The sequence below is a fragment of the Protopterus annectens genome, chromosome 13.part0 (genome assembly GCF_019279795.1).
Source record: "Protopterus annectens isolate FY-2018-M chromosome 13.part0, PAN1.0, whole genome shotgun sequence".
NCBI lineage: Eukaryota > Metazoa > Chordata > Ceratodontiformes > Protopteridae > Protopterus > Protopterus annectens.
Genome location: NC_056747.1, coordinates 123,486,879 through 123,510,109, shown reverse-complemented (window position 1 = coordinate 123,510,109; position 23,231 = coordinate 123,486,879). Strand labels below are relative to the sequence as shown.

The window sequence follows — 23,231 nt, the reverse complement described above, 5'->3', positions numbered from 1 at the left end:
GGTTTCTCAGTCCCTCAGAAAATACTATGAGTCATTACAGAAGAATTTTTTAGAACCTACACCCATTCCTCCTGCCCTGTCTGCTTTAGAGGGTGTGTGTCTTACTGCCAGCAGTTTTCCTGATAGTCATCTGGCTGTCCTTAACATGGCAGACAGGATGTATAAAGTTCCCCAGTCTTGTAAATGTTTATAAAGTCTTCCCAAACCTGACCCAGCAGTTATAGCCTTAGTTGACTCCACTGCTGCTAAGCACTTAGTTAATTCCAATCCTACTCTTTCTAATAAGGGTGGGAAAATTATTGATAGGTATGGGGAAAAAGTATATTCTGCTAATTTGATTTTCAGAATTTTGAATTGTTAGGCTAATATGTTAAAGTTTGTTCTGACAAATTGTGAAACTGTGAGGAATGTTTTATCTGCAGTTTCTTCTTGTATGAAAAATCTTCTTTAAATAACTTAGTTTCTTATACTGCACACATCACTACTCATTGTTTGCAGTGTGTGTATGATTCTGTTGGTACTTCTTCCAGGGCTATGGCCACTGGGACTGTTTTAAGGAGGTCTTCTTGGCTGCATTTTCAGAACCTCCCAGATGATCAGAGTTTAAATTCTCTCTTGGATAGAGATTTAGTATTTGATCCTTCTGCTGCAGTGATGATTAAAAGTGTGATGAAAGGGGCAGGCTGATCCAGGGAATCTCTAAGGAAGAAATAATATTTCATTCCATCTTGACAATACTTTTTCAGGGGAGGGGAAAAATAGGTATTAGTGCATTAGAAATACTGATAGATAGATTAAACTGACAGGATAAGATATTTTACAAGTTGCTAATAGTTATTATGCTATTTGTTGTATTGTTTAGTACCAAATTATATTTATAACCTGTTAAACTGTTAAGCTATACAAGAAATGGCTTAAAATTGTTTTATTAAAGCTATACAAGAGAGAGTAAAGATATGTAAAAATTGAGCAAGAATGGTCACTATTTTTGAATATGTTTTTAGCAAGACAATGTTGGTATGCAAAAGCATGAATGTTACTAATTACTGGGTATGTAGTTTAATACCATGCCTTTGGTGGCGATTCTACTAGTCCAAGATTCTGCTTGATGTTAATGTTACTAAATTTGTAGATTGGACTAAGTGTACTTTACAGTCTCTGTATGTACAAATACAAAATTATTCAGCACAAATAAAATTAATGTCTAGCAATGAATATATGTGGAGAGCAATATTTAAAAAAATGGGTCCAGGGTACCTACTAGATTGAAATGCATGGGTAGCAGACAGTCTGTGTAGATATATACTGTATAGGACACATTATAAAGTAACAAGTTCAAAAGCAATTTGTCAAGTTGTAATTTTATCACTAATTGTAATTTTATTACTGTTTTTTAGACCATTATTTTATCTGTACTAGCATTGGTTACCCCAGTTAGAGGAAAACTATATTAAAATATTGTATTCATACAGCTAATGGACTAATATGTACATAGCATTATTTAGTTTATACATCATGTTTTTTTTAATCCTCAAGTATTAAATATACTGAAATAATTGCATTCAAATATTTATTATCTAAGCCCAGTTCAGTACTATACCAAGGTGTTAATGGGCAGTTCAGAGACATGACAACAATATTATGGTTAAATGACATTGAAACTGTATGTTTTCAGCAGTGTATAAATTCTTGCAATAGCACATAGTTTTTGTCTCTTATAAATATTAGTCTATTTCTAATCATTTGGTGTAAAATGATTAATAAAAGTAAATAGATAATTCAACAGCTGCAGAGAGTTAATTGAACAGTTCTAGGTCATAAATTAAATACTGTGATTGCAAAAGAATAAATTAATCAAGTTAAAACTAAAGCAGACGCAGCTCATAACTAATAAAATACTTTCACAAAATGGTCTGCAAAAGAAAAAGTTAAATACATTCAGTTTTAGTAGTAATATTTAATATCATTGTATTAACTATGTAAAATTGCATTTTGACTTGTATCAAAAGAAGACAAAATGTTTTGTTTCCTATAAAGTGTTTTGAGTATGTTTTAAAATAAAAAGAGGGAATTGTAAGAATATGCTCAACAACATATTAAGGTTGAAAGTAATACTGTTACAAATATGCAAAATAAATAAGGAATAAAATAAAGCTTGCTTAAATGCAGAAATAATGTTTAGTAATATGTGATTAGCATCCATACTAAATGACTGTGGCTTGGAAAATAAGGAATTTGCTTAATGACATGTTTTCCTACAGAATAAGTATGCATTTCACACTGTCAGCAAGAAAGTTGACCTCTTACAGACTTGACAAGAATGTAAAAAAAAACAGGATGTATGCAATTCACATTGTCAGTAAGAAAGTTAACCTGCTTCTGTAAAGAGTGGACAACAGATAAACAATCTGTACATGCTTCTATCATATGAAATTGTTAAGCAAGGAAGTTTGAATGGTGCTTTTTTCAAGTCAGCATTAGTAGAAGATGGTTCCTTAAAAGACAATAAATACCAGTACAGGATAAAAACATATTTTTCTGCAAACACAATCAAACAGATATTTTCATACAAAAACCAAAATAGAGTACCATGGAAATAACAGGATGTAAAACTACTATAAAGAGACTATATCAGATAACATTGTTAGAGATATTTTTTTGTATTGTATCTCATACATCATCCATGCTGTTTGAGAAGTAAAGTAGAACAGTACATGAAGCTGCAACAGTAGTGTGTGTGATTTGTTATAAAAAGTTATTTATTGGTTGCTGCTCAGAGTCTGGTGCTGTATCCGTGGACACTCTGCAAGTTTCTGTGGGCTACAGACTGTAATAACTAGAATTTGATTTCAGCAGAATCCAGCCAGCAAGACCTTAGTGTCTTAAGAAGACTTTGGATCAATCACAGTAACAACACCCTGATTAGTACCTTGAAAATTAATTTTTCAGGAGTCATTCCTTGTCTTTCAGATCAGACTCTTTTGTTTCCACCTGTTCTTCATCACATGCTGTCCCAAGGAGTAAAAGAACCAGTGTTTCCTTCTCAAATAGGGAAAGGGTTTTATTCAAGGAAAATGCTTTATGATAGTTCCCATATTCAAAATGATGTCACTTCATAACCTCTTACCTATTCATCCACACTTCAAATGTTTCTTAATGTTATGTGTGTCTGGATCACATTATCAGTTCACTGCCTTGCCCTCTGGACTACTCACTGGACCAATAGTGTTCATAAAGTGTCTAGCTCCAATTACAGCTCATTGCAGGCTACAACAGGTTGTCTGCATTTTTCCATGCTTAGATAATTTGCTTATCCTTGCAGAGTCTTTTTCAAATTCTCAAGAATCTTTTTCTTGGGTGAGAGATGTCTTGCACAGGTTGGGATAAAAGAACATTTAAAAGTTTTTCTTGACTTCCACACACAGGATTGTGTTCCTGGAATGTCAACTTGACATTTCAGTTGAAAGACCTTTTCTTCCAAAGGAATAAAATAGATCTTTATTTAGATCTATTTCTAAGGTTTTTCCATGCAGACTTTGGTCACTGTGAGGGAATACCTAAGGATTTTGGGTCTCATGGCATCTATGAGTCTCATGATACCCCTAATGAGGATCCACATGAGAAAGGTACAGTAGTCTCTGATATCTCTTTAGTCCCAGCATCAATACCCTTTATCTTTTCAGATCCCAGTACTGGAGTTTGTCAGAGGAGAAGTCTTTTGGTAGAAGCAACAGAAATCCTTAAATCCAGGTCTCCCTTCTCCCTCCCTACTCAACAGCAGTCAGTCATTACAGATGCTTCAGACTTTGCTTGCTGAGTAGTGCATAGGTTTATAGGTGTTTATAGGTGCTCACTTGGCTAAAGACCACAAGGTCCTTTTCAAGCCTAGTCATGCATCTCAGATCTCTGGCAACTTCTGGTACCTTTGATAAGTGTAAGCCAAGGGCTTGGAAGATGAAACATTCACAGCCAGGGACATGGGATATGAACCATTTATGGGTTGCCTGTACCCTTTAGAGACATAGGTGCTAAACCAGGGATGAATTTCGTGTTCCCCATCCAATTGTCCAAATTATACTTTAATTGGGTTAGGGATGAGCACTGCTTCATGTGGATGGGGTGCCTGTTCCAAGAAGGGGTAGTCTATGGGATACATACTGGTCTCTCCAACAGGTCCTATTTATATCACAGGCAAGGTTTAAGTTTGAAGAACGGGAAATTCTGGTGCTGTTTGTTTTGCAGATATGCAGTAGGTCCATCAGAGTGAAGTCTGTTAATGCCTTTTATGCAAGGCATTGATCTCCTCTCAACAGCCTGTAGGAGACAGAATACAGGGATAGGGCCTTGAGGCAGTCTGCATGTTACTTAATCCTGTATTCTTTTAGTGTGGAACCTCAGTGGGCATTCCATTTATTGGATGTACCTAGTTAGGTACATACCGAAGGAGGCACTGTACTCAATGATAAGTCTGATGAATGCCAAACACAGTGGAATGATGACTTCCTTGGAACTAGATGCCATACCTTTGTTTACATGTTGTAACATATATAAAGATTTCCTCACTGCTGTAGACACATGATAGTCAAAGGCAAAATTACTGTCTGTGTGTCCCCAGGTACCTGACTACTGGGTCAGCTCTTAGGCATGTGTTGTCAATATGATAGTTACTAGGGGTGGATGATTCCCTGAAGCATATTATTATGTATTTCTTGTCATTTAGTTTTAATCCATGGCTCTGACACCAGTTGTTTTGTCTATGTCAGCCCTTCCTTGAAAACATTTGTGTCAGTGGGGGATTCAATAACAGCTCCTAATTTGCAATTATCTGCAAATTTTGTCAGCCAGAGGCCATTGACACTGGCCTTGACTTCAGAGAAGTAAAGACCAAAATGGAGCGGTCCCAGGATGATGCCTTAGGGATACCACTTATGACTGACCACTTTATAGAGGTGGACTCCCCAATGCTAACTTCCTGGGTCCTGTGAATCAGCTGGCTATCCACTGGGTGACATAACAGTTTATATCTAACCTCTTAAGTTTGTCAACAATGACCAAGTGGGGTATTGTGTCAAATGTCTTGGCCAGTTTAAGGTAGTCAGTGTGTGAACTATTTTGTCTTTGTCTTTTGCTTTGGTGACCTTCTCAAAGAAGTCCATCAGGCTGAGTAGGCAGGACCTGCCCTTGACAAAACCAAATTGGGCTGAGTCTAGTATCAGGAGCTTTCAAAAAAATAAAAGAAGTTATGCAGCCACCTTTGGCAAAATAGCAGAGGTCAGAACCAAAGTATGCAATGGAAAACCCTTACCCTGGAGAAACCACCCTCTTGATTGTGGCATTCCCTCTGCTAGGTAAGTATGTGGTGCAGGGGGTGTGGGATGTCAAGGACAGATGCAAGAACATAAATATCAATGAGATGTTTGCCCTGATTAAGGCACTTAACTCTCTAAACCATCTTTTGTCCCCCAGGACCTCTTTAAGTGGTTACATACAATACCACAGGGGGAACCAGGTTGTCTCCCTTTGCAGACTACCATTGTTAGCTTTGGATACACCTTCACAGCACACTCTCACACTACAGGTATCCTACATTCCATCAGAGCAAAAATGTGTATGGTAGACAAGCTGAACAGGATCAGAGTATACCCTCATGAATGGAAACTAGATCAGGGAGTTTTCCATGATTTGATCAGTCTATGGGGAGGTCCTCAAGTAGATGTTTTTGTATCCTCTCTGAACAATCAACTGGCAAAATTCTGTTCCAGGACTTCATGCAAAAAGGCCTAGAAGACATATGCCTTTTCTAGATAGGAATGTTCCGGTATTCCTTTCCACCATTTCCACTAATGTCCAGGGTACTTCTGAATATTCAAAAGGGATCCCCCAACATAAGTGTGGTGACTAACTTCTGGCTCATGGTTTTCCTTTCTTTGGAAATGACCAGGCACAATTACCACAAGCTTCCTCACAGACTGGAGCTACTCACACAAGAACAGGGATGTTTGATGCACCCCAGCATCGATCATTTCCAATTGCCTGGATGCCATGGCCACACTTCCCTTTAGGCACCTGTTTACTGAGGACATGCAGCAGGTACTAATGGAGGCAAAACCTCTGCTACTAGAAAATCATATATTAGCAAACGGAAAAGGTTTCCTATTTGGTGCCAACAACATAATCAGCACCTATTCTGGGCTAGTTGTTCTCTGGTTTTGCAATATTTGTGTGAGTTACTATCCCATGCCCTTTCTTATTCGTCTATCAGGGTTCATTTATTTGCCATTTCAGCATGTCTGGCCATGACTCCTCCTCTTTCAGTTTCATGTCAAAATGTTCTGAAGGAGGTTTTGCAGAAGAGGCAGACAAGTAAACCTGTGCCCCTCCTTGGGATACTAATTGTGTGTTAGAGAAGCTAACACTTGCTCCATTTGAACCAACTGATATTGATGACTTGAGGTTCTTAACATGGAAAACAGTTTTACTGCTTGTTATGACCTCTGCAAGAAAGATATCCAAGTTGTAAACTCTTATGGTGAGTCAACACTACCTCATTTTCTATCAGGGTTTCTTTGAGAACTAATCATTCTTTTATACCTAAAGTGGTACAAAAATGTACTTCAAACCAAACTATCCATGACCCTGTTTTCTTTCCTGAAGCTAAAATTGAGGAAGAAAGGATACTGCATACCTTGAATGTCCACAAGGAACTCAGAAACTATATTGACAGAACTAAATATTTCAGGCATTCAGATCAATTGTTCATTTCTTGTGAAGGTAAGAAGAATGGACAGCCTGTGCCAAAACAGACTATTTCCAAATGGTTGCCTAAGGGTATTACCTTTCGTTATACTTGTCATAATAAATCTATTTCAGACAGGGTCAAGTCCCACTCTATCAGGGCCTTGGCTTCATCTATGGCCTTTTAGAAAGGGTTGGATTCTAGAATTATTCTAAAAGTTGCTGCTTGGTGGTCTGTACATACTTTTATAAAGCACTATAAGCTTGTTCCTTCTCTATGTCTACATTGAGCTTTGGTTGGACCATTTTCCAAGGGCTCCTGGATTCTTCTTCTTCCACCTCCCAAATATAATCAGCTATGGTAATCTACCCATATAGCTAAGGTAACTGCACCAGTGATCTATATGAAGAACATAGTACAGTTGTCTAAGCTGAATTTACAGTAACAGTAGATGTTCGAATGATCACTGCTGCAGTAGCTACTCCCTCCCTACATCCCCCTTGTTTTTTTATGACATTATGTGAGCATATATTTTTTGTTATATCCTAGCCTCGTTCTTTCAGTGCTCAGCCTCCCTCTCTCTGCTGGCAGGAAAGATCTGAAGGGCTTTGTACACAAATGTGGCTTTTAGTTAGCTTAGCTCAAGCTGATTGACAGCTGGGCACATGGAAGGTACCCTGAAGCTTTGGAAGATAGCAGGCTGTTATATCCCTAGCAGGATATAACCCATATAAATAAGGCGACTGCTGCAGTAATCATTCAAGCAGCTACTGTCGTGGTAAGTTCAACTTATACAACTGTAGTCTTTTCTTTCTGTACACAGAGATCCTGAGAGATACATGTCAACATTTAACTTTTATTAAGGATCCTGTCTGTCATGAAAAATCTGTGTACAGAAAAAAAACTCCATAATTCATGGTTTTCACTATTTTTGTCACACTGAGGAAGGCTGTTTAACTGAAACTGGTCTGTGCAGTTTGTTTATTGCATATGTATATGCAGTCTGTTATTATGGTGTATATCATGTGTATTTTTTATTACACTTATTTTCAAACAGGACCTGGGCTGGCTCTTTTCTTTTGGTTGTAACAGTTTTCATAACGCCCTATTATAAGGCATGCAATCAAGTGAAAAGAGGTAGACCACCACCACGAACGATGTCAAAGCTTTATTTCATATAAAATCCAAAGGAATAAGAGATGAGCGCTTTCGCGTGCTTCCAATGCACGCTTCCTCAGATAGATTATAAGGCATGCACAGACCACAAATATCATGCTGCAGCTCTACAGAGCATACTGCAATGTTTCTATAGATGTGGGCCTTCAGCACTTTGAGCACGTATTTGATAATGTTACACTTCTGCAACAGTGAGATGTTATACACTGTCTGTCACAGTCTGTGGGATGTGGATATGGGGTCCTTAGCCACAGTTCCAAAGCATATCCAGCATTATCTGCTATGCACAACATAGAGTACCATCATGAAAGGTCTGTTACCTATGTTCATGGTACTGGGACTACCAAGGACTCTATGGGTGGCAATATGTGCACCTAACAACTAGATAACCCTTTGGAAAGTCACCCTGTATGAATTGCTAGTGTAGGTTGCATGTGTGCCAGATATCAGAATCATGAAAACTGCCTGGATGGCACACTGGCACATTATATATAATACCTTGTATACTTCAAACCACCTAAGACTTGATGGAGAGGAAGACCTTCTGACTGATATACTGGATGCCATGTGGAACAGATGAGGCCTTGATGGCAGTGTGGGTACAGTCAGTGACCTCCAGGACTTCAGAGAGTTCTGCTATGCCTTAATGTGCAAATATGGTTGTGATTTTCTTATCTGCTGACCACGAAAAGTAAATATTGTCTTTCACATCTGCAACATTATGTCAAGCAACTGGTGCAAGGTTTGCAAGGCCAAGGCCTGCAAAACTCCTAACGAGTAGCTGGTCAGATAATGAAGGGTTCCCATTACAAGGGTGGTCAGGGCTGCAGAAAACTTAATGTCCAGTGGGAGAGGCAGTCAATGCATCCTCCTTCATTGCATCTGAAGATTGCACATGTCTACTAACTTCTATACAATCGCTCTAGCCACACAGTAACAGGGGTCTGAATGGAGAGATGATAAGTCAGCGAGCAAAGAAGAGTAATAGTGCTGAAAGTGAATTCATCCTCAAGTCTTGGTGAGCACCTTCATGAGGCTGATCCTGTTTTTCACAAAACCTCACCAAGACAACACTGATATATAGACTGTATTTTATATAACATATATTATGGACAGAAAAAGGTCAAACATTAAAAAAGATAGCTGGGTGCACAAGACACAGGATAAAAAAGTGCCCAGCACTGGTGCCAGGACTGGAAAAAATGACAGTGCAGAATCCTCAAAGCATGGAAACATTCCTATAATGGAGCTAAGCCAGGCCCAGGGGAGGATGTCCCCCCCATTGTAGAAGGAAATAGCAGTCCACAAAAATCACAAAAAGAGCCATAAAGACGATAGAGTGGACTATTGAGAATAAGAAAGAAATTATGTATTGTTACTATTATGCAGAAAGCCCAGAATTTCCAGATACAACATATACAAAAAGATTAAGACAGAAATTAGAAGAAAGAAACATACTTCCACAAACTAAACTGTCAGAAGCCTCAAATAAAAAATTGTGTTCATTAATAGAACAGATTTGTGAAAAACATTATATAGACCAAGACATTTTGATCTGTTTGGAAAAAGAAGCATCCGAGGAAGTGCAAAAATATAAACAACAAAACCTAGAGATTTTTGAAAAAGTATAAAAAAGAAATATAGACATGGGCAAGAAAGAGAAATTTGATATGGTGCAATATTTATGCTAAGTCGAAAGCCAAATTAATAAATAAAAAAAGGCATCCGCAAAGAGCAAAAGCATCCATATATGGAAAATTTCTCAATAAAGAAGATAAGACCACAAAGGGAGAAAGGAGAACAAAAGATTAGTAAAGCAGAAGTAAAAATAGAAACTGAAGTTATGGAGTGCCTGTGAAGTGAAGGATTTGGTGTAGAAGGTCTAACACAGGTTGCATCTCAGCATGATGGAACGAGTCCCCCAAGTAAGGAGAAACAGGAAGATCAGGAGACATCTGAAGAAGAAATATGGACATGGGAAAGGAAAAGAGATTCAATATGGTGTAATATTTATGCAAAGGAGAAAGCAAAACTAACCAATACAAAAAGAGCAGCACCAAAGATATTTGAAGAGAAATATAGGCAAAGGAATCCGGACATGGAAAACTTTACAATACAAAAAAATAAGAAGACAAAGAAGAAAAGTAGAAAAGAAGATTCATAATGGAAAAGTTGAAGAAACAGAAACTGAGGTTATGGAGTACCTGCGAAGTGAAGGATTCAATATAGAAAATCTAACTCAGAAAGCACCACAGGGGTAGAGCAATAGACATCCAAATTAAGGAGAAACCTGTGGAATGGGAAGCAACCAGTCAGTTGCCATATGAAGATAGTTTGAAGCCATCCACAGGAAACCAGTATAAATGTTCACTTGAAGCTGGACAGCAAGGGAAGGAACAAGAAATGGTGACAACTCTGGAGCAGTCATTGTTGAGGAGTAATAGGCCAGTGAGTCCCCATATGACAGAGCAACTGATGATGCAGGATGAAATTGAAGAGAATTTGCCACAGGAAGATGCTATAGAACTTTCTACCGAATGCCCACGAAAAATGAAGAACAAAAAATGTGCCCTCAGTTTAGAAGAAAATGAGCTAAGACAAAAGTTGCTTGATTTAATAGAGATAAATAGACATAGTAAGGTCAATAAAAGAAATAGAATGAAGGTCAATAAAACCCAAAAAGTCAAACGTCTACAAAAACAAATGAATACATTAATTAGGACTGTCCATATACATCTATGTGATATAACAGAAATAAACATGACATATTACTGTGCAACTAAATTAATAACAGATAAAATTCTACCACAAGAACATGGGGTAGTAAGGGAAAGGAAGGGGTGAAATGAAATACCATCATGGAAGTATTGAATAGAGAAAACTATAAAGCCATTAAGACAAGAATGTCACTGTTAAAGGAATATAAAAGAGGGAACAGATCAATAAAAAGTCATATGGGACAAAGGATAATCTATTACTAAATGAATGGAGAACTGCAAAAAGGGGAAGACTCCAAGTATGGCATGGATTGACTACAAAAAACATTTGATAGTATCCCACATTCATGGATAAAAGAGTGTTTAAAATGTATAAGATGTATCCTACACTGATAAACTACATCATAGCAATCATGAAACAGTGGCAAACCACTTTGCAGTCAAGCCATGATAAAGGACAAATTATTTCAGAGATACAAATTCAAAGGGGGATATTCCAGGGTAACTCCCTGTCACCTCTACTTTTCTCTCTTGTCCTTAACCCATTAAGCTGTCTATTTAACAGGTTAGGCCATGGCTATAATTTGGCTCCTAGAAAACAACAAACTGTAAAGACTTCTCATCTTCCCTTTGTTGATGATTTAAAACTGTATAGCTCATCAGATGAGGAACTGAAAGCGCAACTGCAAGTACTCAAAAGTTTTGCAGATGATATAAGAATGTCATTTGTTCTTGACAAGTGTGCAAAAGCAACCTTTAAAACAGGAAAACTGCATCACCATGAAAATATCAGTTTGGGACAAGAATGTGATATAAAAGAACTTGAGCAAAAGGGAGTGAATAAATATTTGGGAACTGATGAAGGATCAACAACAAAACATGAACAAACGCAAATAAAAGTTAGTAAGGGATATTTTAGAAGACTTAAATTAATCCTGAAAACAGCATTGACATCTAGGAACAAAAATTCAAGCTGTAAACCAATTTGCTCATCCTGTCCTAACTTACAGTTTTGGAGTGATTGACTGGCCCCAAAATGTGTTGGATGGATTAGGTAGGAAAACAAGAAGGATGCTTCATGCTCAACAAATGATTTATAAAAATCATTGCTTACCTAGATTATAATATTCTCCATTTCGAAGGAGGCGTAGGCCTCCTTGAAATTGATTACATGTACATATCTGCAATCGTGGAATTGCACACATATTTGCTGACCTCACAGGACCCAAATGTAGGGAAAGTTCTGAAACACGAGGAGAATACATCTAAGATGATTTCCCTGCTTAGTCTAGCAGAAGCATATCGACGTCAAGCAGGAATGGAAATCAAACCAGAAGTAGATAAAAGTCAGGCGGCAACTGAATGTGTCAAAAAAACAAAAGAAAGAATATAAGGTGAAGGATCAGATGAGAAGGAAAGAAATGTGGAAGATGCATAAATATAGTTGCAAGTATAGAAAACTTCTGGAAGAACTTCACTTTGATCAAGATCGAATGCAAGAATGGTTAAGGAGAGGCGAATTCAAACCAAAAGATGAAAGGTTAATATTGGCGGCCCAAGATAGTGGGCTACGCACACATTGGTTTACGAAGTCCATTGAAGATGTGGGAAAAACAGAAAATTTGTAGATTTTGTAAAACAGAATTGGAAACATTCACACACCTTGTTGCTGGTTGTGACATACTAATGGCAGAAGGACTGTATACTGAAAGGCATAATAATGTAGCAAGACTATTGCACTGGGGATTGTGTAAATATTATCGTATTGAAGTAGCTGAAAAACACTAGAAACATGCCACATGCCACACAGCATTATAGAAAATGATGGTCTACATCACATGGGATCACCCATTACCAAAAGTTCAAAAGATAGATGTGAGAAAACCAGATATAGCGGTCCATGAAAAGAAGATAAAAGTAGCACTGATCATTGAAATCACTACACCCAGTGACTACAGTGTCTTGCGTACAGAGAGACGCAAAGTCATAAAATATCAACAAGATGCTGTTGTTGTTCAAAGACATACATCTGGAGCATTTCTCCCTGGACTTCCGCTGAAAACTGTCTTCATTCCAAGTCAGAATTTCCTGGTTAACAAATGTAAAATAAATAACATAAATAAAATAAATCAAGATTTGCAGGCAGAAACGAGAGCGATGTGTAAGAAGGATACCCAGACAGTTCCAATAGTAGTAGGAGCAATGGGTCTCATAACAAAGAATTTACAGTCATATATAGACATGTTACCAGTACATTCAACTCCATAAGAATTATAGAAGGAGTCATTACTGGGCACATTACGGGTGCTGCGAAGAGCACTTCTGGCTGACATCAAAAATCGAAACAATGTTAATTTCATGAGCATTAATCGTACTTTGACTTAGGAATGAGGTCCATTCCCATCATGGTAACAGAAACCCAAAAGACTTGGAGAAATTGAAAAGAGAATAAGAGTTATTCTGTAGCAGGGGTATGTGAGGCCACTGTGGAACTCTTCCGGAACACAGTAGGTGATGGCGTACAACATCATAGTTATCGGCTGTCAAAGAGGTCACTAGCAGATAATGACCAGGTAAAGCAGCTGTTACTGCTAGTATCGTAGCATGAGCCATATGCCTGTACTCCTCAGTATGATGTTGCTCAGAAAAGCTAATCACCATGGCTCATCATATCAATTTGTAATGTATCTGAAATGCAACGCTATGTTTGATTTCATTATTTGCACATGTAATCGCTCTTATTAGCATATGTGTGCTCATTTTCATGCCATCATCTGGTCATTTGCATGCAATGCATAATATGTTGTTTTCCCACTTGCACTGCTGCGCTGCTTGTGTCTTTGAATCACTCCCTTCCCTGGAAGTCACCACTCAGCACACTACTTTGCTTAATACACTGTTTCTGAATACCACACTGTGTCTATTAGGTGGCTTTAGTAGTTATACATTTCATCAACATTTAGGGTTAGTTTTATTGTAAGAAAAACTTAGTAAACTCTGTACTTTTTAAGTAATAAGCTAACAAAATGTAAATTAAATATTATAGCAGAATGTCAGTAAAAGAATTAGTGCATGACAAACCAAAGAACCAAGATGTAAATGCACTAAAAAGGAGGTAACCAGACTTCTGCAGCTCTGCTTTATTACAAATAAACCCCAAATAGGATCTTTATAACAAACTGATTGCCAAAACACACAGTTTAAGACTGTTAAGCTGAATGCTGTGATCCTTTTGCTTCTGCATTTGGAGACCTACAGAATAAAATTCATGGCACAGTTTGCATATGTTTTTATGTCCTTTTTTGTTTGGTCATTTGTACTTTATAGTGGCATGTTTTTATTAGACCCTATATTTTAGTGATTCTCCATTTTTTTACTACTGTAAGTACTGTTAACACTTGAAACTATTAGTTATTAGATTTAACACCACGTTAAATCAGATTAGCTTTCATGTACATTATGTCATTGTTGTTATTAGTCGTGTAAGTCATGTGATCCATCACACTGTTATATTTAAATATGGGTTGGGTATGTTTAAAATTCATTTATACCGTTCTGAAGTAGGAACACAGAAACAAAATGATGAAAGCATTCATCTTAACAGCCTTAAATCTGCGTGTTTTGACTATTTGTCATAACAATCCTATTTTGGGTTGATTTGTAATAAAGTGGTGCTACGGAAGACTGAACTGCTGGTGAAACTTGTGTTTTGTGTGGAACTGGTATTGTTTTTCCCGGTTACCTCCTTTTTTATTGCATTTAGGTTTATAGGTTAGTACGAGGCTAAGTGCCCTTGTGAGCCATTGTAAGCCTAGCCAGTTATCCCTTGTGAGACTCAAACCCTGCACCTTGTGTTTGTAAGGCAAACACCTTAACCATTAGGCCACCCTCCCAACATCTTAGTTCATTATAGCAGAATGTGTAAAGAAGTCACAGCTAATTTGTGTAGGAAAATATGAGAGAAATGAGCAGATAGTCTGCAATACCATAACTAATTACATCTTAATTTTTGCATATAAGCTGTACTCTCTACCACCAGTGCGGGGATTTTGCCGTCATAGCCCCCGACTTATTTATTCTAGTCCAGAATTATCCATCGTGCGCAAAAGAACACACTACATTTTAAAGTGTATTTTTGAGTTTTACTACTTTTAGAATGTAGCAATCTTGGAATGAGAATAATTTAGTCTAGGGGTAGAGGGAGCATTGTCCCCCACATGGGGGCTGCAGGAGGGTTATGTCACAATTCTGCAAAACATGTTTTTACAATTTTTAATGATTGCTAATGTGGTTCTTTGTGTTTATTATTAAGATTTTTTTATATGAGAGTTACCACTGTCTTACCTGGAAAATGTCTGCCCACAGAAACTAGTTTCATTTCAGGGAGTTCAAGGCAGTGTGATGCATGCAATGCTGATTTGGGATAATGTAAGATAACCTTGGCAAATGTTGAGAGCACTTTATACTGAAATTTTTATTGAAAGTAATAATACAGGTACTTTGTAAGTAGATGGAGACAATTCTCTGAAGAAAAAAATGCATTGTGAGAAGTAAAAGCCATAGTTGATAACCCATTTAGGGAACATAGTAAATTATAAGTTAATACTTTATTTGTTATTTATTTTCATTTGTTAACCATCCTAGAACACTTATCCTAAAGGACCATTTAATGCTCAGCTGAGAAGAATACAATAGACAGAACAAAGATGACAGTTTCATATGGATGCATAAAGATGAATAATGATTAATTTACAAGTTTACAAGTAAGCTATAAGTACTATAACTTAAAAAAGTATAACTAAAAGTACATCTAATGTTGTTAATCTTCATTCATTCCTTATTTATGGGTTATCGGTTCCATCCTCGGAACCGAGCCGGCCAATATCAAGCTCATGTCAGCCAAAAACTCTTGAGCGAAGGTCCTATCGAGAATGCTTTGCTCCCTGTTACCTCAGATCTCATTTGCCATGTTGCTGAGCAGCCATATCAAGCCACTGTCTCAGCTGAGCTAAGTGACTAATTTTTTGACAGTTTATATATTGTTATTACTCTAAATTTTTTCTCAAAAGTTTATTCTAGTATTTTCCTACCCTATCGCACACTTTAGACTCTCTTCCTTTAGTCTTTTCCCTTTATTACCCTTTTTTCTTAACTTGTGGTAATGCTCCATTACCATGGTTGGTAATCCTTCCTTTTCTCTTTTTACCCTTTTCTTGGGTAGCTGTTATTCTTCCTTTTGCTGCTGTGCTTCTTCTCCATACCAGCTATGTCGGTTAAGAAAAGTTCCGTTGGTTTCAAGCAGTGCAAGGATTCCAACCATAAGTTACCGCTTTTCAATGGCCATGACTTATGTGTCTACTGTCTTAATGTCTCCCACTTGACTGTAGATCCTCCGTGTGGGATTTGTAAAAACTTCTCTATCAGGACTCTCAACGAGAGGAAGAATAAGTTAATTTTGAAAGATCTCCTCAAGTCTCCTTTCTCTGAGGCTATTTCTGGGTTGGAGGGCTCACCCCCTCCTGTTAAATCCTGCAAGAGGAGTTCTTCCTCTTCTTCATCGAAGACAATCCCTTCTTCTCCCTCTGGAGATCATAGGGAGTCGACTCACAAGAAGGTGAAATTGATTACTACTTTGGCACTGCCACCTGTGACCCTGTCGGCTCCAGGCTCGGCACTGCCCCAAATGATCCTGACTACAGCCATGACTCCTTTATGGTTCCGACAGTTCTGTCTCAACCCCTAATGGCATCATCAATACAGGTTCAATCTACTTCGGCACTGTTACTTTTGACTCCAAGTATGACTCTTCTGTACTCCACGGCGCAGACGTTTTCGGCACCAACATGTACTTTGGTGCAGTTCTTTCGGCACCGTCCTTATTGCTGGTTCAGACAAAACTTTCTACTACAGCACCGTACCCTTCGGGGCAGACTTTTGCCTTTATGGTGCAGGCACCTTCAACTACTATGGTGCTGACATCTTCAGTGCAGACCTTTTCCACACCATTTTCTTTGGTCCAGACTTTCTCAGCTCCGAACTTTGCACCTATTGAATTAGCAAGGACCAAATATTCCCCTTCAATGGATCCTTTTGCAAGCAGTCAGTATAGTCCTTTCCTAGAAAGGCCAGAATCACCATCAGCCTTCTCTATGAGGTCAACCAAGAGTCTTTCTGAGCAGGATGTGTTGTGTCTTTTTGACCAGTTACTTGTGTCCAGAGGTTTCTCTCAACCATCAAAGTCCATGTTCCTTCATTCAGATGAGCATATTTTGCCTCAAACCCCAATGTATACTCCTCCTTCGACTTCCACTCAAGTCCCAAAGCCTATTACTCTAACAGCAGCTTTCCTCCCTCCGACTCCAATAGTGGATCCCACTTTGGAACCATAGTTGTCTTTGTGGCCTTCGGTGCACTGGGCATCGGGCTCTTCTCAGGCCAGTGGCTGTGCCATTGGGGAGGGCATTCCTGACGCCATGCCGATTTTTTTCTATGACACCTTCCAGAAATGCTCTCTCTCTTATGGTTCATGGTCCTCTTGAGACTCGTGGTCTGGAGGCGGGCTCATTGGGGTGGGGTGTGACCCCGGTTCCAAGGTTGTCATGCTTGGTTCTGGGCTCCCATCCCTCCTTGGGTGGGCCAGCCTTCCAGGCCATGGAGAGGGTGCTTGCCTCTGCTGGCAAAGCTCATTTGTAGTAGTCTTCTCCCCCCTTTGTGCTGCAACTGCCACAAGCTTCAACTCCCGGACACCGGCCACAAGAGCCACAGGTCTCTCCTCCTCAGGAGACTCCCTCTTTGCAGTCTTCCCCAGAACCTCCCACTGAGGAAGCACCCCATAAAGCATCATGTAAGAGGAAGCACATGGAGCCATTGACTGAAGATATGGATTTTGATGATTGGGAAGGCTCCCCACGGTCACCCTCTGATGAGGTGTCCTTTGGTGACATCCTTAAGATCCTTAGACAGAGGAGTGACTGGAAGCCCTCTAATCCTTCCTCTGAGGAATCCATATTCCTTCAGGCTTTTCGTGTCCGGCCCCCTACCTCCTAGGTCACCCCACCTGCCGATGAGCTCATCCAGCTCATCTTGCAGCACACATGGAAGCAAAACCTAAGACGCCAGATAAAACATTATTGCACCCCACTGGTCACGTGGTCTTCCAGTAGATGCTATGGTGGTGGCAGCTGCTACTAAGAAGGATTTGGCAGAAAAGTGCCAAACTGTCTATCCACCCAACAAGGAGTCCCGGGCGATTGACAGATTAGGGAAGCATGTGTTTGCTTCATCGACCTTCGCCATAAGGTCTTTGAACTTTTGACACATTTTACCAGGCTTCAGCGAGATCTTATCAACGAGCTCTCTAAAACCTTGGCAGGAGCTGTTTCTGATGAAGTCTGTGATAATGTGGCTTCTCAGATAGCCACCCTAGAGTCCATTTCCAACTCGTCCATGTGTCTTATTTCTCACGCAATGTATGGGGCAGCTAGAGCAGCTGGCGCAGGTATAGTTGCCAGACAACATGCTTGGATGTGCCTTTGTGACTTTGCGGACTCCTTTAAGGCTTCCTTCATGAATGCCCCTATAGAGGCTGCTTCTTTGTTTGGCCCTAAAGTCAAAGATATGTTGACATGGTGTGAACAAGATGGCAAGACCATGTCTGCCGTTGGTTTCAGACACTCCACTCCTCAGGAATTCTATTCCAGAAATCAGAGGAGTGGAAACATGTGGCACAAGAAATCACAGGGTTCTTTCTGGGATGCACGTGCTGAGTTTTCCCCTGGAAGCAGAGGGAGAATCTCCAGTGGAAGATGCTTCTTTCAGGGCAGAGGAGGTCCATGAAACCAGGGTTCCAGAGATTCTTTCTCTGGCCAACCCTATCAGCACTCCTGAAGTGTTGCCAAACTGCTCACCTCTGGAAATGGTCGGGGGTCGTTTCTCCTTGTACTCTGCTGCCTGGCAAAACATAACAACCGACTCTTGGGTACAATGGATTATATCCAGAGGCTATCACATCCCCTTCCATCTTTGCCCAGTCTCATCAAGAGTGTTACCCAAAGTTCCATCCAGTCAAAGGGAAACAGCAGCACACGAAATCCAAAAACTGCTACAAAAAAGAGTCATCCAGATAGTGCCTCCAGACCAGATAGGATCCGTTTTTTACTCAAGGTTCTTTTTAGTGCCAAAAAAGACTGGAGACCAATTCTGGATCTCAGTACACTAAACAAATTTGTAAAAACAGAGAAATTCCAGATGGTCATGGTTCAGTCTATCCTTCCTCTTCTGGAGGAAGACAATTGGATGTGCTCTGTAAATCTTGAAGATGCATATTATTACATAAAAATGGACAAACGCTCAAGAAGATACCTCCACTTCCATATAGGAGCCAGTCACTACCAGTTTTGAGCCCTGCCTTTTGGTCTCTCTACAGCCCCCAGAGTGTTCACAAAATGCATGGCAGTGGTTGTATCTCACTTGCGGCTTCAAGGATTCCAGGCATTTCCATATCAAAAGGAGTGGCTCCTTACCACCCCCACCAAGCGTCTACTGGAAGAATCCCTGCAGTATACTCTCTTAACAGCTCGAAGCCTGGGAATCACTATAAACTGGGAGAAATCCAACATAACCCCAACTCAGTCTTTGGAATTTATAGGGGTACTGTTGGACACAAGAAATTACACAGCATCCCTTCTAGAACACAGATTTCAAGAATAAGACAACAAGTTCAACCAATGCTCTGTCACCACAAATCCCCAGCTCGATCTATACTGCAGCTATTGGGGTCAATGGCAGCTTCGGTTACCATAATTCCTCTAGCTAGATTCCACACGAGACTCTTCAATGGCTACTTCTCACTCAGTGGTACCCTCTGCAACATTCTTTGTCTTTTCAAATAAGTGAAACTCAGAGATGCAAGCAAGATTTACTCTGGTGGATGTCTCAAAATCCCCAACAATGGTCTTGCTGTTTCAAACCCCATCAACCGATAGCCATGGTGACTACTAATGCCTCCTTGATAGGGTGGGGGGGGGGCTATGTCAGGGAAACTTGGTCCAAGGCACCTGGTTGGAGATAGAGGCCCTTTTGCATATCACTGTCCTGAAACTGAGGGCAGTGCTTCTAGCGTTGCAAGCATTTCACTCTGTCCTTCCATCAGGGACTATTGTTATCCAATCAGACAACATGTCAGTGGTCTGGTACATTAACAAACAAGGGAGTACCAGATCGTACCCATTATGCCGAGAGGCCTTGAGAATATGGCAATGGGCAATAGCTCACAACCGCTTTCTAATTGCAACACACATTCCCGGGAGCTCCAACATGATAGCGGACAAATTGAGCAGGTGCATTCTACAGCCTCACGAGTGGTCCCTCAATCCTCTGATAGTGGCAAAAATCTTCAACCACTGGGGCCAGCCTTGCTATGACCTATTTGTCTCCCCAACCAACTACAAGTGCAGCAACTACTTTGTCCTGATCCCCCCTCAGGGACAATCACCAAGGGATGCTCTAGTCCATGCTTGGCCCTCGGGTCTTCTTTGTGCCTATCCTCCTCTCCCCCTCATCTCCCAATTTCTAAAGAAAGCATGACAGTTGAAGAACAAAGTGATCCTCATTGCTCCATATTGGCCTCGGCAAGTCTGGTTTCCCTTCCTCTGGCCTCACCTGCTAGATCAACCGTGGATCCTCAATCCATACCCAAAGTTGATCTCCCATCTGCAGGGGTCTGATTCACCCCAATCTAACAACCCTCAAACTGACCGCTTGGTTTCTCCACTTCCTATGATTGCCAGGCATGAAAATTTTCATCCCCTTTGCCCAATATTCTTATTGCATCTCATAAATCATCCACCAGACTAATCTATCTTAACAAATGGAAGAGGTTCTTTCTATGGGCAGCAGATGGAGCACTTGTTTTTCTTCCGTTTGGATTCAGTGAATCATTGCTCTAGTACCTAGCTTAACACAGTCCTACCTACAGATTTAGCATTGCTTCAGCAATCTACTTTAAACCTTGTATTGAGTGTCTGGCCTACTCCAAGAACCCTTGAACCACCTCAAGCATTACCTAAGTGGACCGTCCTTTATTTTCTGCTGCCCTGTGCTTCCACCTGATTGTACTAAAGTTACTAACAATCTACTTTAAACCTTGTATTGAGTGTCTGGCCTACTCCAAGAACCCTTGAACCACCTCAAGCATTACCTAAGTGGACCGTCCTTTATTTTCTGCTGCCCTGTGCTTCCACCTGATTGTACTAAAGTTACTAACAATCTACTTTAAACCTTGTATTGAGTGTCTGGCCTACTCCAAGAACCCTTGAACCACCTCAAGCATTACCTAAGTGGACCGTCCTTTATTTTCTGCTGCCCTGTGCTTCCACCTGATTGTACTAAAGTTACTAAGTATGTTTGTACACCTGACCCATTTTGAAGGCTTTTCTGCCTAATTTATACAGTAATTGCATATTATAAAGTAACTCAGCCTCTGGAACAGGAAAGCCTGCAGCCAGTCCTCCTTCCTTGTCTTTAGCCTCCTGAAGGATATACCCCTTGCTACCTTCCCCATCCTTTTCACCTGTGGAGTCTTTAACCTGGCTATCTGCTGATACTTCTAACTCTGCCCACTAGGTGGCGATATACAACAGGCTTTGTGCCCTTACTCTCTTTCTTATTTTCTCACAAAGTCCCTGCTCATTGAACGTCCTTTTCCTTTTGCTCCCTTCACATACCTTCCCTAGGAGCACGACTTCTCCTACTTCTATTTTCCCCTCTATTTCTAGGTTGTACCTCCTCTTCTCCTAACTATTATACTGTTTAGTGCTTTTTAGTTCCACTCTCCTCTCTAACCTACTCCCATTTCTGCTTTGCTAACAGCTACCTGCCTGCTTTGCTACCTCTCCCTATATCCTGCTGCTCACTGATTGTCTCCGATCTCTGTCTCTACTTGCTCTGGCCCCGCTCCGCTCCCCTCCCTACCCCCAATTCCCACCCACCCCCAGGGGTCCTACACTTATACTTCACTAGACACTCCCCCTATCTCACTAAACCAACCCCCAGCAATCACTATCTCTACTACTGCCTCCCATTCTTTTCCATCACCTACTTATCTCCAACTCTTTTCTCGCCTATTTCTACACTCTCCTTTCTCCTGGCCTTGCCATACTTCATACTCCTATTCTATAGTACCTAACTGTAAACTATAACCTCTGCCTATCTCCTCTTTCTCCGTTTTTCTCTTCATCTTTTCTCCGTTCACTCTGATTTCCTTTCTCTATAAGCTAGCTCATCTCTACTTGTTCTTAAACTCACATTCTCTTACTAGCTATATTCACCTGTCACTTACTCAATATCATGTCTCCTATACTCAAAGCTTACTTCACATTTATCCTACTCCTTACCACTACTATAGCCTCCCTATCCATACCCTATTATTGTACCTTCTTTGAAAATATCACTCTGCATGAGCAAAACCTTCACCTCCAACAAACTTTACCAACCTCTTTTTTCAATACCCTCACTCATAGTAACATAACCTGTACCTCTAACTTTCTACTTCCTAAATACCACAGAACAACTCATATATCATGCTACCTCAACAAAAAGAATCTATACAACTCACCAAAATCCCTTAAATTCCATTTTAGTTCCCAGCACAAGCTCCTCCTACATGGAGATATTCATCCTAACCCAGGTCCCGATACTAATAATAATTTTAATCTAAATAATAATACTTCACGGATAACATCATCATGTACTAAAACAGCCAACTCCCTACTAATAGCACAACTTAATATAAGAAGTTTAAATAACAAAATTCATCACCTCCATTCACTACTTGACTTACATGCATTTGACATACTATGTCTTACCGAAACTTGGCTAAAACCCTCTATTCAAGATCAGGAAATTACCCCTCCTGGCTATAATATACTTAGACGTGACCGCATAAGGAAGAAAGGTGGAGGCATTGCTATTATCTATAAATCTAATCTCCAAATCACCCTCTATAACGAACTTCCATCACTAGACTCCAAAGCTGAAATATTATCTATCAAGCTAAACATTAACAACGATAAATCAATTTATCTAATTTGTATGTACCTTCCCCCTGGAAATAATACTCACATTCTAGAAAACTTACTTAGTTCACTTTCTAACCAACTACCTCAGGAAACCATAATACTTGGTGACTTCAACATTGACTGGAAGACCTGTTCATCCCAGCACCCCACCAGCCATATAAATCTTTATGGCTTCTCTCAATTAATAAACACTCCAACTAGAATCCATAAACCCACTAAAAAAGAAACAACTCTTGACTGGATCCTTACTAATAACCACCCAAACATGTACTCGCCAGGAACTCTTCCCGATAATATTAGTGACCATATGCTCACATATGTTATTAGACAAAAATCGCATATCCCAACTACCCATAAACTAAAGATGTCTCGCTCAAACAAATACTTTAACCCTGATAAGTTTCTGACTGAATTGAATGCATGTGACTGGTCTCCAATTACTACCCTCGAACTAAACAAAGCAGTGGCCTATTTTAATACAACTTTTTAAAAATCCTTGACTATCATGCTCCCCTTCGTTCTACT

The 23,231-nt window shown here is 39.8% G+C and overlaps 1 pseudogene; it reads right to left on the bottom strand.

Moving 5' to 3' along the window:
• Positions 1 to 5,219: 5,219 nt before the first annotated feature.
• On the bottom strand, positions 5,220 to 5,356 carry LOC122788436 (annotated as a pseudogene).
• Between the last annotated feature and the right edge of the window lie 17,875 nt (positions 5,357 to 23,231).